Genomic DNA, 13223 nt, shown 5'->3' on the forward strand with positions numbered 1-13223 from the left:
TACTATCATCTTATAAATCATCACTGCGAGTTAGTCTTCCAAATATAATATGACAATAACCCCGCAGCCATTGGTCTTTACCAATTTTTTAGTACACTAGTAAACTTCCTCTTTGAAGGTTAAAAACATGTTAAAACTTCTGAAGAGGAACAAGAAGCGGGTCTTTACCAAAAAAAGGCTTTTGCCCGCTTTATATATAAAGCACGATCTCAACAACCTGGTACAGACGCACGCCACAACAACACACACCCAAGGCATGATACATAGGCACTGAGCGTAGCAACATCACCCCTGGCACTACCACCGCAAAGAGATGAAGCCGCATATGACGAACCGTGGGCTCCAAGGCGGCGCCTTCAGGAAGGATATGCCACCGGAGCACCGCCACCGCCCAATCCAAGGATCAAAGTTTCCCCTGGAGCCGCACGACGGACAATGAGAGCCGCGACGACGCCTTCAAGAAGGCAACGAGCTTCGCCGCCGCCAGTCCGTCTAAAGATAGAAGTAGGTCTTTTATCTTCTTTAAGTCAGTTTGTATTTTCTGCTTAGCATACAACAACATGTTTTTCACTGTAGCTAAATGATGCATAAGTTACCCTTATGAAGGTCAAGTCAAGCATACTTGATGCAAAACAAACTTGCGTCATGCATGATTATCTTGATGAAAATAAATGGATAGACATAGTATGCAGAAGTTAACCAGAGGTAGTGCCTTGACATAGCTACAGTTTGTTTCCCTCTTAAATCAGAGTAATCTGCTATTGATCTACGTTAAGATGGACATGACAAATAGAAAAAAGGAGAAGTGCGTTCAGAATAAGTTGAGCTATAACTACTTCTTTCAAAATGACCAAAGCAAAATTACTGGAGCATATAACAATCAACAAAAATATTAGCAAAGAGACACTCAAACAAAAAAACAGCTGAACAAAAAAGGTGCCCGGAGGAGTGATGTTTTTCAGAATAGCTTCTCCTCTCTAGTCCAGTACAGTATTTGCAGATAGCAGCATATCAATGTCAGCCCATAACTTTGAAGAAAAACACCCTGAATCCCCCATGTGTTGCTGAACTCTTGACCAATTATAGGACTTGAACTGCCAAGCGACAGAATATATACATGAGAACCACATAACTGATCAAACCCAAATCCGTGAAGTACCTGGTCAATTGTTTAGAATTTGGATCGTTTCCAATGGACGAATAAGGTTTTTTCCATGATCTTGTGCATACAGAATCGCAGTAAAATTGCAAAATGTCAAGATTAATTAGTATAAAAATATAATTACATTTTTTGCATAGGATTATTATGGATTTCAACTCACCCTCCCTTGCTTTGCATGATAGAGACTTTTAAATCGTGTACTACACTTTGGTGCAACTATATCTGAATGACTGAATCCTCTAACATGCATGGATGGAATCCTACGTGTGGGTGTATATGAGCAGATAATGCAAATGTTGGGACTTGAGGAGTAATTAAGTTAAGGATTACACTAACCTCTCAGTCCATTCAACAGTTGACTACTCGGACTCGGCCAGTCCACTGTCTTACAAGCAGTCAAATCTTCCATTCTTCCCACAGTTCATCCAACAGCCTCGATGAAGGTATCAACAATGGAACTTCAACACCTCGCCGGCTCTCTAGGTCACAGTAGCCAAAGCAATCATCCACGGGCTTTTTGAAGGAAAAGAAAATGCTACTCACGGTGCTAAAATAACTGAGAACAATGCATGTCTCAGCCACGACACATCTCAGATCCTTAGTTCTCAGCTAACACGCTTCTTCAATCAATTACAACTATATTTTATAAATTAAGAAAGTTTGATTCAGATACTAAAACTACATAAAAACATATAATCATGTATTCTTCTGAATAAAAATATTGTAGTACACAACAGATTCAGTTATTGTGACCGCTATTAATATTTATCTTCTAGTGCAAATATTTATATCCCCGATTAATGTGACGGCTATCAATATTTATCTTCTAGAGCAGATATTTATATTCAGAAGACATACATTTTCAAGTGCTTTTTCTGCAAAACCTACATTAAGCTAAAATAATTAGATGTAGCATAGAATTTGAGATGGGTATAGCACAGCAAGGCCAGCTTGCCTCCTTGTCAGAGAAAAAACAACTTGATTGCTCCTACTTTCGATACGCAACATCTGTGCTAGTACATAGCTAAGAGAACTACAAAAATATGACGGATGATCGCTCGACGGCCGATGCATATTTTTTACATCGCTTCACTGCTTCAAAGAATGAATTGCTGGCGTGTTCATCATGCAAAGAACATTTTTGATGCAAACAACATAGGGCGACTGATCACCTAAACATGTATCACTATAAAGAAAATACAACATAGACGTGCATTCTCGTTTCATACTGACCTGGGTGGATCGATAAAAATGCCATGGACAAAGCGGTCGCTGGGATGGAGATATCAACATCAAATGAACTATAGATATTTCCCAATATTAATATGTGACAGAATCTCTACTAAATAGGGAATAATTATCTCTATCGATAAGCAGAAGCAAACAACTGAAAGAAGATAACTATCTCATTTTAGTCCTTACATTCACACGCCAATTTGGCCTCACCTCCACGCCCAGCCTCACTTTTGAAAGCCTGCAAGAGGGCGAGAGATAGGAGTAAGCACAATATTCTGCAATCAAATGACAGAGAGTCAGGGAGGAATTAACATTTTTGCCTTGATCCCCTGCTCAGACCATCTCGATCGGTGCCGCCACATCTCATTCAGAAAAAAAGCAGCAGCAACAGCACCCAATCCCCATCGAGATATCTCACTTCCAGTGCCCCTTCTCTTCTCTACACATCACCACTCCTCACCATCCAACACTGGTGAAGCCTCATAGAGGCCAAACGGGTCGTGACCCCGCCTTCCAAAACTGCAAACAAAAAATTACTACTATCTTTATATCTTATATCTTATATTTACTAATTGGAGGCACCAATCAAAGCTTCACATTAATCCTCAAAAATAAGAAAATCATCCGTTTGATCTACCAAATAACTGTCTATGGATGAAATACCTGAAGAGTCCATGCCTGTTGTCCCACGTGAACGGGACTTCAGCCAATTCTTACACGGGAAGCCCAAAAAACCACCCCCTCGACCCGGTTTAACCCCTTCACGATTCTGCCCCAAAAAAACACCCCCTTGAGCAGGTTTCACCCCTTCACGATCCTGCCGCAATGAAGCATCAACTCATCGCGGGAGATCACTAGGGCTGCTCCTCCTCCTCTGTAGTTTCCCTTCCGGACTAAGATTTCATGGTGGGATTCATCTAATAAAGATCCAACCAGTATCTCTCTGATGCCCATCCTCTCCGGCCATTGAGTCGCCTCTGCCCAAAGGAAGTTACGATATCCAAGTGATTGGAACCCTAATATCCTTTCTTTGCAACCTTGAAATCTTTTAGCTTCCAATTCCAAGTTCTGACTACGCTCCAATCAAGCATCTATTTTTGATCCCATATGAATCTATTCAAGATGGATATTGGTTGATGGGAGAGCAACCTTATGAATCAACTGATGGTAATTTGAAGCAATTCAGATGCCTGCCGCCTTGGGTGATGCCCACTACAATGGACCCATGCTATAGTTATATGGCTGGGGTGGACAATCCTGAAAAGATTAGGGAAGATCCTAGGTACGTGTGGCTGTCTGTTACTATTGCCTAGGTACAATCCTATAGATTATTTTTTTTGCTAATTTTGCATAGTGATAAATTTTTACAAGAAGATGCAAAATATTTGTTGTCATATAGCCTATCTGCGAACATAAATGCTCTAGATCTATTTATAATACTTTTGTATTACTTAGATTTTATCAAGCTTTTAAGCAGTGCTCTAGCAGGAACGTTACTGTTGTTGCTATTTTTCTCTTGGCATGTAAGGAGTGAAGTCGGTTCCTATTGCTCATCTTGGTGAAGCTTGATTGGGTGTCTACTTGGATAGAAAACAAGATGAACTAACCACGTTAGGTACTATTGAATTCAGGTACATACATTGATCCTTAATCTAATTTTGTCTACTGTTTTTTTGAAATGATGCAATGGAATTTCATTATGTTGCTGTAACTATGATAGTAAACTATCATAATAGCAAGAAGAAAATGTCATAACTGCTCACATAACCAAGACTAATTTTGTTTCTGAAGTTATTTATTTGTGTAATGTTAGTCACAGCGAAAAACACCACAACTGCTTGGCCGGTTGACTAGCTCAGTCCGGTCATTCAACATCCTACATGTCACGCTTTGTAAATTAGCAGCCTTGGTCACTGATAGATTTGTTATTTTCTTTTGCTCACCATTTTTTATGTGTTTTAAATTGGAGAAAATACGATGTAGCGCTCCTCCATGCAGTGTGTGTAGCCCAGACAACGGTCTATGATGCAGGATCCTTAGTTTTCGAGTGATTTGTCTCTCATGTAGTTCAAATATATGGTGGCATAATTTAGATTGCTATTTTCCACATCTTCCTTCTTAGCCAAATTTATGATTGTTTTCAGTCCCTGTGATAGTTGATAGTGTAGGCTGCAGATATGGTGACTACGACCATGAAGCCATGATGACACCATGTGTCTTACTCTTATCTGTGTTTCAGTCTAGAAGGAAATATTCCTGTGAGAAATATCATATTGCTTTGAATCTGATAATATATTTCCATGCACATAGACAATTTTTTTCAGTTATTTACAGTTCAGATTTTGATTCCTAGGGAAGCTAAGATAGTTTTTCTTATGCAAATGGCTACAGGTTGCAGACTTGCAGTCTTACTTTCTGAGTATATTTAACTCCAGTTTTCATATTTCTCTCTGATTATGTAAAGCCTATGAATTTAGTGTTCAACACAAATGTAATACTATTCTACATATGGTCACTGATTCTCCAAAGAAATTAAAAACCCATTTATACTGAATGTGCTCTAATGTAACTGACCTCTGATATACGGCCATGAGCCATATTAGATCTTCCACGTGACTGCAATGGTGTTTTTAGCAGTACTTTGAAGTTTGGACATAATAGAATTTTCTGCTTAAACACATAGCCTTATGGGATAAGCTTTCATGTACGTAATCCCAAAAGTTGAGCTGATGCTAGATGAGGCTAAATGTGCCTAAAAACTGAGGTGCTATGCATATAAAGAACATTCCAAGTTTCGCCGCATTATGAATATTTTTGTATGTTTACCAAATGTACCTTGCAGACCACTTCATCTCCATGACCTCTCCCTGTCGTGCAGATTATGCCCACAAAATTTTGCTTCGACTCTAGCCGGGAACTCATGCATACATCCATCCACTACTGCACTTTATAGGCTCCCTGTACTCGGGCTCCGATGATAGCAAGTAGAGACTCACAACCAGACACATGAAGACCACCAGCGATTTGCCGCTAACCGGCTACCTCCTCTATTAGATGACAAAAGTATGACTGCTTGAGATCGAAACATCCATGCAATCTGCACGTTGGATCAAAGAATAAAGAGAAATTTGGGGGAATATCAAATGTGAGTTCCCCGCATCTACTCTTCTTTTAGTTACTTTGGTGTCTTCCTGGAAGTTGTATGATCTGAATGTCTGATGTTCTGTACGAGAGCAAAACCAGATATGATTTGGCTTTGTTGCATGTCTCCATTAGACTTAGTTGTTTCTCCCCCGAATTGATAGATGACGACTCAGTTAATAATGCGGTATCAAATAATTTGTGGCAGCTCTAGGTTTTGAATGGTTTGATTACTGGAGTTCTTATTATTTTCCTACTAGGCACGTATGTTTATCCTATGCTTTTGTTTTTTTACCCCGTGCCTTGAACTGATAAAGTACAGAGCCTGGTGAGCACCGATCAACCAAGGAAACCACAAGAGAAAAAATACAACAAGACTGTACTCCATAGCAGGAAAGTTCAGTAAGATATATACTATCTCCATGCTCATGGTTTCTTGAGCATAGTCTATACTTTGTTATTCTCTTTCCAACGAAGTTAGTTCTACAAGAGCCCAAAAAAGATATTTAGACTTCCATAAAAATAATTCATTGTCAAATTGTTGTCTGGTGATTGTTGCTCGGTCATTTTTTTAAAAGATAGCCAAGAAACCGGCAAAACAATAGAGATATGAGGTTATGAACTCCTAACAAGGGCAATAGAGTTGATCTAGAAGCCCTCCGTGATCGAGTCCCCCTCTGGCAGGATACCGTAAAAGGCCCCTAGATGGGATCTCACGGATACAGAAGGTTGTGGCGGTGGAAAAGTGTTTTCGTGGATACTTCTGGTGGTTTGGGAGTATATGTGAATATATAGGCGAAGGAATTAGGTCAGGGGAGTCACGGGAGGCCCACAAGATAGGGGCGCGCCCTCCACCCTTGTGGCCCCCTTGTGGCTCTTTTGACTTCATCTCCAAGTTTCCTGGGTGTCTTCTAGTTCAAGAAAAATCATCGTGAAGGTTTTTATTCCATTTGGACTCCATTTTGTATTCCTTTTCTGCAAACTCAAAAACAAGGAAAAACAGAAACTGGCACTAGGCTCTAGGTTAATAGGTTAGTCCCAAAAATAATATAAAATATCATATAATGCATATAAAACATCCAAAACAGATAATATAATAGCATGGAACAATCAAAAATTATAGATACGTTGGAGACGTATCAACACTCTAAGAAAAATCCATATCATGTGACGAATGAAAATATACCTCCAAGTGAGGTTACCAATAATGTTGAAGACGAAATAGGGGATGCCCCAGATAAGCTTAGTTTCTTGCATCTTCCTTGAATATTATCTTGGGGTGCCTTGTGCATCCCCAAGCTTAGGGTCTTGTCACTCCTTATTCTCCTCGTATCGATATCTCACCCAAAACTTGAAAACTTCAATCACACAAAACTTAAGGAAACTTCGTGAGATGGGTTAGTATGATAAAGACAAATCATTCACTTCGGTACTGTCAAACACAAGATTCATAATTGTTCTCACACAATGCCTACTGTACCTTATCATTTCCACAATTTATATTGAGCAATATAAGCCATGGAAACTACTCACTTCGTTCCTAAATATTTGTCTTTTTAGAGATTTCAAATGGACTACCACATACGAATGTATATAGACATATTTTAGAGTGTAGATTCACTTATTTTGCTCCGTATGTAGTCACTTGTTGAAAACTCTAGAAAGACAAATATTTAGGAACGGAGGGAGTAGATAACAAGCAAACTATGCATTGAAAATATAATCTATCACCTGGCGTCAAGCCTGGTAAGCTATCTCAAAAAAAATCTATCAAAAACAGAACAGTCTGCAGTAATCGAACAACTACCATACTTCTGTAACTCCAAAAATTCTGAAAATTAGGACAACATGGGAAATTTGTATATTAATCATCTGGGCAAAATTCAGAAGTTTTCGATGCTCGAGTGAATTTAAACAATTCTGTTACTAGAAGCAAAAGTTTCTGTTTTAGCACAGAATCAAGTCAACTATCATCCACACTATCCCAAAGGCTTTACTTAGCACTTTATTGAAACAAAACCTCTGAAACATGATTAATACAGTAGACTAATCATGTGAACACACAAAAATAGTAGGGGTAAATGTTGGGTTGTCTCTCAACACACGCTTTTTTAATGCCTCTTTAGCTAGGCATGATGATTCCAATGATGCTCGCATAAAAGATAAGAATTGAAACACAAAGAAAGCATCATGAACCATATGACTAGCACATTTAAGCCTAACCCACCTCCTATGCATAGGGATTTTGTGAGAAAATAATTTATGGGAGCAAGAATCAACTAGCCTAGGAAGATAAAACAAGTAAAACTTCAAGATTTTCAACACATAGAGAGGAAACTTGTTATTATTGAGATATGTAGAAGCATATGATCCTCTCTCATAATAATTTTCATTAGCATCATGAATGAATTCAACAATATAACCATCACATAAAGCATTCTTTTTCATGATCCACAAGCATAGAAATTTTATTACTCTCCACATAAGCAAATTTATTCTCATGAATAGTAGTGGGAGCAAACTCAACAAAATAACTATCATGGGATTGAAAATTAAAATCATGATGACAAGTTTCATGGTTATCATTATTCTTTATAGCATACATGTCATCACCATAATCATCATAGATAGCAACTTTGTTATCATAGTCAATTGAAACCTCTTACAAAATAGTGGATTCATCACTAAATAAAGTCACAACCTCTCCAAATCCACTTTGATAATTATCATAATAAGATTCAACACCCTCCAAAATAGTGGGATCTTTAGTACCTAGAGTTGACACTCTTCCAAACCCACTTTCATCAATATAATCATCATAAATAGGAGGCATGCTCATAATAAATTTTCTCATCAAAACTTGGGGAACTAAAAATGTCATCTTCATCAAACATAGAACCCCCAATCTTATGGCTTTGCATATTGTTAGCATCATAGATATTCAAAGAGTTCATACCAACAACATTGCAATCATGCTCATCATTCAAAGATTTTTTTGTCAAACATTTTATAGAATTCTTCTTCTATCAATTGAGCATAATTTTCCTTTCCATCATTTTCAAGAAAGACATGATAAAGACGGATAATATGAGACCACCTCAATTCCATTTTTGTAGTTTTCTTTTATAAACCAAACTAGTGATACAACAAGAAACTAAAAGATTCAATTGCAAGATCTAAATATATACCTTCAAGCACTCACCTCCCCGGCAACGGCGCCAGAAAAGAGCTTGATGTCTACTACACAACTTTATTCTTGTAGACTCGTGTTAGGCCTCCAAGCGTAGAATTTCGTAGGATAGTAGCAATTTTCCCTCAAGTGGATGACCTAAGGTTTATCAATCCGTGGGAGGCGTAGGATGAAGATGGTCTCTCTCAAACAAGCCTGCAACCAAATAATAAAAAGTCTCTTATGTCCCAAACATACCAAATACAATGGTAATTTGTATAGGTGCACTAGTTCGGCGAAAGAGATGGTGATACAAGTGTAGTAATGATAGTTGATATTGATTTTTGTGATAGTGGCGATAAAAATCATAGCAATTGATAAAACGGAGCACAAACGATATTGCAATGCTTGAAAATGAGGCCTAGGGTCCGTACTTTTGCTAGTGCAATCTCTCTAGAATGATAATATAATTGGATCATATAACCATCCCTCAACGTATGAAGAATCAGTCGAAAGTTCCTATCTAGCGGAGAACATACGAAGAAATTGTTTGTAGGGTACGAAACCACGTTAAAGCTAGTCTGTCTGATCAATCTATCGTAGAGTTCGTACAAAAATAACACCAAGCTATTCTTTCTGATCGATCTAACCAAGAGTTTGTACTAAAAGAACACCATATGATACACATCAACCAACTCTAATGTCACCGAGATACTCCAATGTCACCACGAGTATTCATGAGTTGATTATACAATATGCATCAAACAATTTCACATTCATAATACTCAATCCAACACAAAGAATCTCAAAGAGTGCCCCAAGATTTCTAACGGAGAAACAAAGACGAGAACATGCATCAACCCCTATGCATAGATTACCCCAATGTCACCTCAGGAATCCGTGACTTGTGTGCCAAAACACATATCAAGTGAATCAATATGATACCCCATTGTCACCATGGGTATTCATAGCAAAACATACATCAAGTGTTCTCAAATCCATAAAAGTATTCAATCCGATAAGAACGAAATCTCAAAGGGAAAAATCAATTCTCAACAAGATAGAGAGGGGAAACACCATATAATCCAACTATATTAACAAAGCCCGCGATACATCAAGAATTTTCCTTACACGGTTGGGTTATAATGGGAACCCCTTGACAGTTCGCCTTGAATGAAACTCCTCCAGCAATGCCCAACCTTGGTTTTACCATTTGCCACCTAGCCTCTTTTTTCCTTGGGTTTCCAGAGCCCAAGGGTCATCTTTATTTTAAACCCCCCCCCGGGCCAGTGCTTCTCTAAGTGTTGGTCCAACCCAGAGCACCGTGCGGGGCCATCCCTTGGCAACTTGGGTTACGTTGGCTCCCGTATGCTTAGCTTATCCGGTGTGCCCTGAGAATGAGATATGTGCACCTCCTATCGGGATTTGTCGGCACAGCGGGTGGTCTTGCTGGACTTGTTTTACCATTGTCGAGGATGTCTTGTAACCGGGAAGCCGAGTCTGATCGGATTGTATTGGGAGAAGGAATATCCTTCGTTGACCGTGAGAGCTTGTGATGGGCTAAGTTGGGACACCCCTGCAGGGATTTGAACTTTCGAAAGCCGTGCCCGCGGTCATGGGCAGATGGGAATTTGTTAATGTCCGGTTGTAGAAAACCTGAAGTTGCTCTTAATTAAAATACATCAACCACGTGTGTTACCGTGACGGTCTCTTCTCGACGGGGTCCGGGAAGTGAACACGGTGTTGGAGTTATGCTTGACGTAGGTTGTTCTAGGATCACTTCTTGATCATAGTTGTTCGACCATGCTTTTGCCTTCTCTTCTCGCTCTCTTTTGCGAATATGTTAGCCACCAGATATGCTAGTCGCTTGCTGCAGCTCCACATCATACCTTGCCTTACCTATAAGCTTAAATAGTCTTGATCGCGAGGGTGCGAGATTGATGAGTCCCCGTGACTCACAGATTACTTCCAAACCAGATGCAGGGACCGATGATACCGCTCCAGACGATGCACTTGAGCTCAAGTGGGAGTTCGATGAAGACTCTCGTCGTTACTATGTGTCTTTCCCAGATGATCAGTAGTGGTGCCCAGTTGGGGCGATCGGGGACCGTGTCGCATGTGGGGGTTGATCTTTATTTTGGTACCGTAGTCGTACCATGAGTGTATTGGATGAATGTAATGTTATTCATGTATTTGTGTGACGTGGCGAGTGTAAGCCAACTATGTATCATTTCCCCTTTTATTTATTTACATGGGTTGTTGTGAAGATTACCTTACTTGCGACATTGCTTTCAATGCGGTTATGCCTCTAAGTCGTGCTTCGACACATAGGAGATATAGCCGCATCGAGGGCGTTACAAGTTGGTAATCAGAGCCTTCCCCGACCTTAGGAGCCCCCCTGCTTGATCGAATCGCTGCCGTTGTTGAGTCTAGAAAAATGTTTTGAGTCATTTAGGAATTATATATCAGAGAGTTTAGGAATTCTTTTTACTCCCCAGTCCCTTCATCGCTCTGGTAAGGCATCCTGACGTAGAGTTTTGACTCTTCTCTTCTCAAATTTCACTAATTTTTTTTAGGATCACACGGGTATCTTGGAATCGTTCCGATGGTTTTGTGACGAGAACATTGTTCTTGGTGCCTCCTATCATTTAGGGGTTGTGGCAGTGTCCCGGGGAGTTGAGCTCCGAGGTGTTGTCGTCACAATTTATCGTTGCAGTTCTGGAATACCTGAGCTCGCCGACATCGAAAATCTCGTTTATGCAGTTGTTGGTGAGATAACCTCGACGCCACCCAGTACTGGAGCAGGAGTTCGGGAGTATTGCCATAACTCGTATAACGGATGCTTTTCGAAGGTTGAGGTAAATGATTTCCGAAGGTTTCTTAGTTATGTGTTGAAGGATGGATACAGCTGGATGTAGGATTTGCTAGTTTTGGGTGAGATATTATGCTTCCCCTATATCCCCAACACCTGATTGCATAACCGGAAAATTTCGGGAGTTTATAAGTAGGAATTTAAGTAGCTCTTAGGATATCTTTCCGATAGATGTATGATACGAAATTGGGGTTCGACGTCTAGTGGTCCGCCTATCCATGGTCGGTTTTACAGTGGTCTCGTTGTGTCTTAAAGAGTCCTTGGCTATGCCAATTCGGGGACGCTTCGTATGTCATGTGCACTGCCTTGTACATGATGGTGTTGTACGATCGAGCCCGTGTAGGCCCCACCACGAAAACTTCGGACGAAATCTCTATCATATGTTTGTTCCGGCTTATTTTGCAAGCCAATCCTTTGTTTTGTTTTGAGTTGTGGTATTCGAGTTGCTTCGAAGTCAAATGTTGATTCCATACCTTCTCTAAACGGTGTTCTCATATTTATATGGGAATACTAATCCTTCTTGATCATTGAGATTGTCATGTCTATCCTTTTCAACCGGTGAGTTTCTCTTCAAGTGGATCCGATCATTCCAACATCCGCAAGATCAACTCAAGTCTTCTCAACGGTGTTGATTAATCCGCCCCAAATTGCCTTTGTTTTCCCACCCACCCACCCTTTTTCTTCGAGGACTCGGATTTCTTTATCAAGTATCTATCTTATGAATAAGAAGTCTCTCCATTCATTTCCGTCAATGTTCTTACCTGGTGATGCTCATGAAGATTCTAACGGAGCCTCAAGTTTGTCATTCTTCATTCCTTTCATCTCTGGTGGTTTCAAATCAAGCTTTTGGTGTTGATCATATCCCTTTTCCCTCGTTTCTAATACCTTCTCTTTCCGGTGCACCTCTTAGTTGTTTACCTCTCTCTATTCATTTGTTCCGGAGTGCTGAAGATTTCTCAGAAGATTCGTTTCCATTCTCAATCCATTCAAGATATTTTGAGGTTGTTATCTCTTTCAAGTCATTTAATTCAACCGGTGCTATCTCCTTTTCAAGTTGTTGTTCTATGGTGTTTATTTTGAGTGGGCCCTAACCCACAGGTCTTTTCCCAGGATCTTACCTGACTCTTCTTATTCTCCCGGAGCTATCCCAAATTCTTTTCGAAGTTTGACGTAAGGATGATTCATCATCAGTCAAATGCCTTTCTCCAAGATCTTTCATTTCTTTTCATCGTTGGTTCAACCTCTCTAATTTTCATTCCGGAGTGCCTCAACAATTCATGGTGGTGTTTATCCTCGTCATTCTCAACACTTGAAGACCGAAGAAGATTTTTTTCTCTCAATCTTGTCCATCCTCTCGAATATTCGTGATTCTAGCTTGATGCCATCCCCTCATAATTGTTTTTGATTGTGAGAATTCTTTTCACCTATCCGGAGCAATTCAAGAGTCTTCTCAGTTTGTTATCCGGAGTCCATCAATTCAGGTTTATTCATTCTCAGTTGTTAGTTATCATTCTCCAATCTTACCGGTGCTTCGTTCAAGTGATCTCTTCTCAGTTCATGATCCCTTTGTTCTCATGTATCTAGATTGTCTCAAGTAACTTCGTTTATTTCACAATTCTTACCCGGTGATTCATCCCTGTACT

The 13223-nt window shown here is 39.7% G+C and overlaps 1 long non-coding RNA gene across 1 annotated transcript; it reads left to right on the forward strand.

Moving 5' to 3' along the window:
- Positions 1–3131: 3131 nt before the first annotated feature.
- Positions 3132–5941, forward strand: LOC125532315 (uncharacterized). Its single transcript, XR_007293986.2, has 3 exons — positions 3132–3680; positions 3927–4029; positions 5277–5941. It is a non-coding gene; the product is annotated as an uncharacterized LOC125532315 (long non-coding RNA).
- The last annotated feature ends 7282 nt before the right edge of the window (positions 5942–13223 follow it).

Source organism: Triticum urartu, chromosome 7A (genome assembly GCF_056163025.1).
Source record: "Triticum urartu cultivar PI428250 chromosome 7A, HENAU_Tu73, whole genome shotgun sequence".
In the NCBI taxonomy this organism is placed as follows: Eukaryota; Viridiplantae; Streptophyta; class Magnoliopsida; order Poales; family Poaceae; genus Triticum; species Triticum urartu.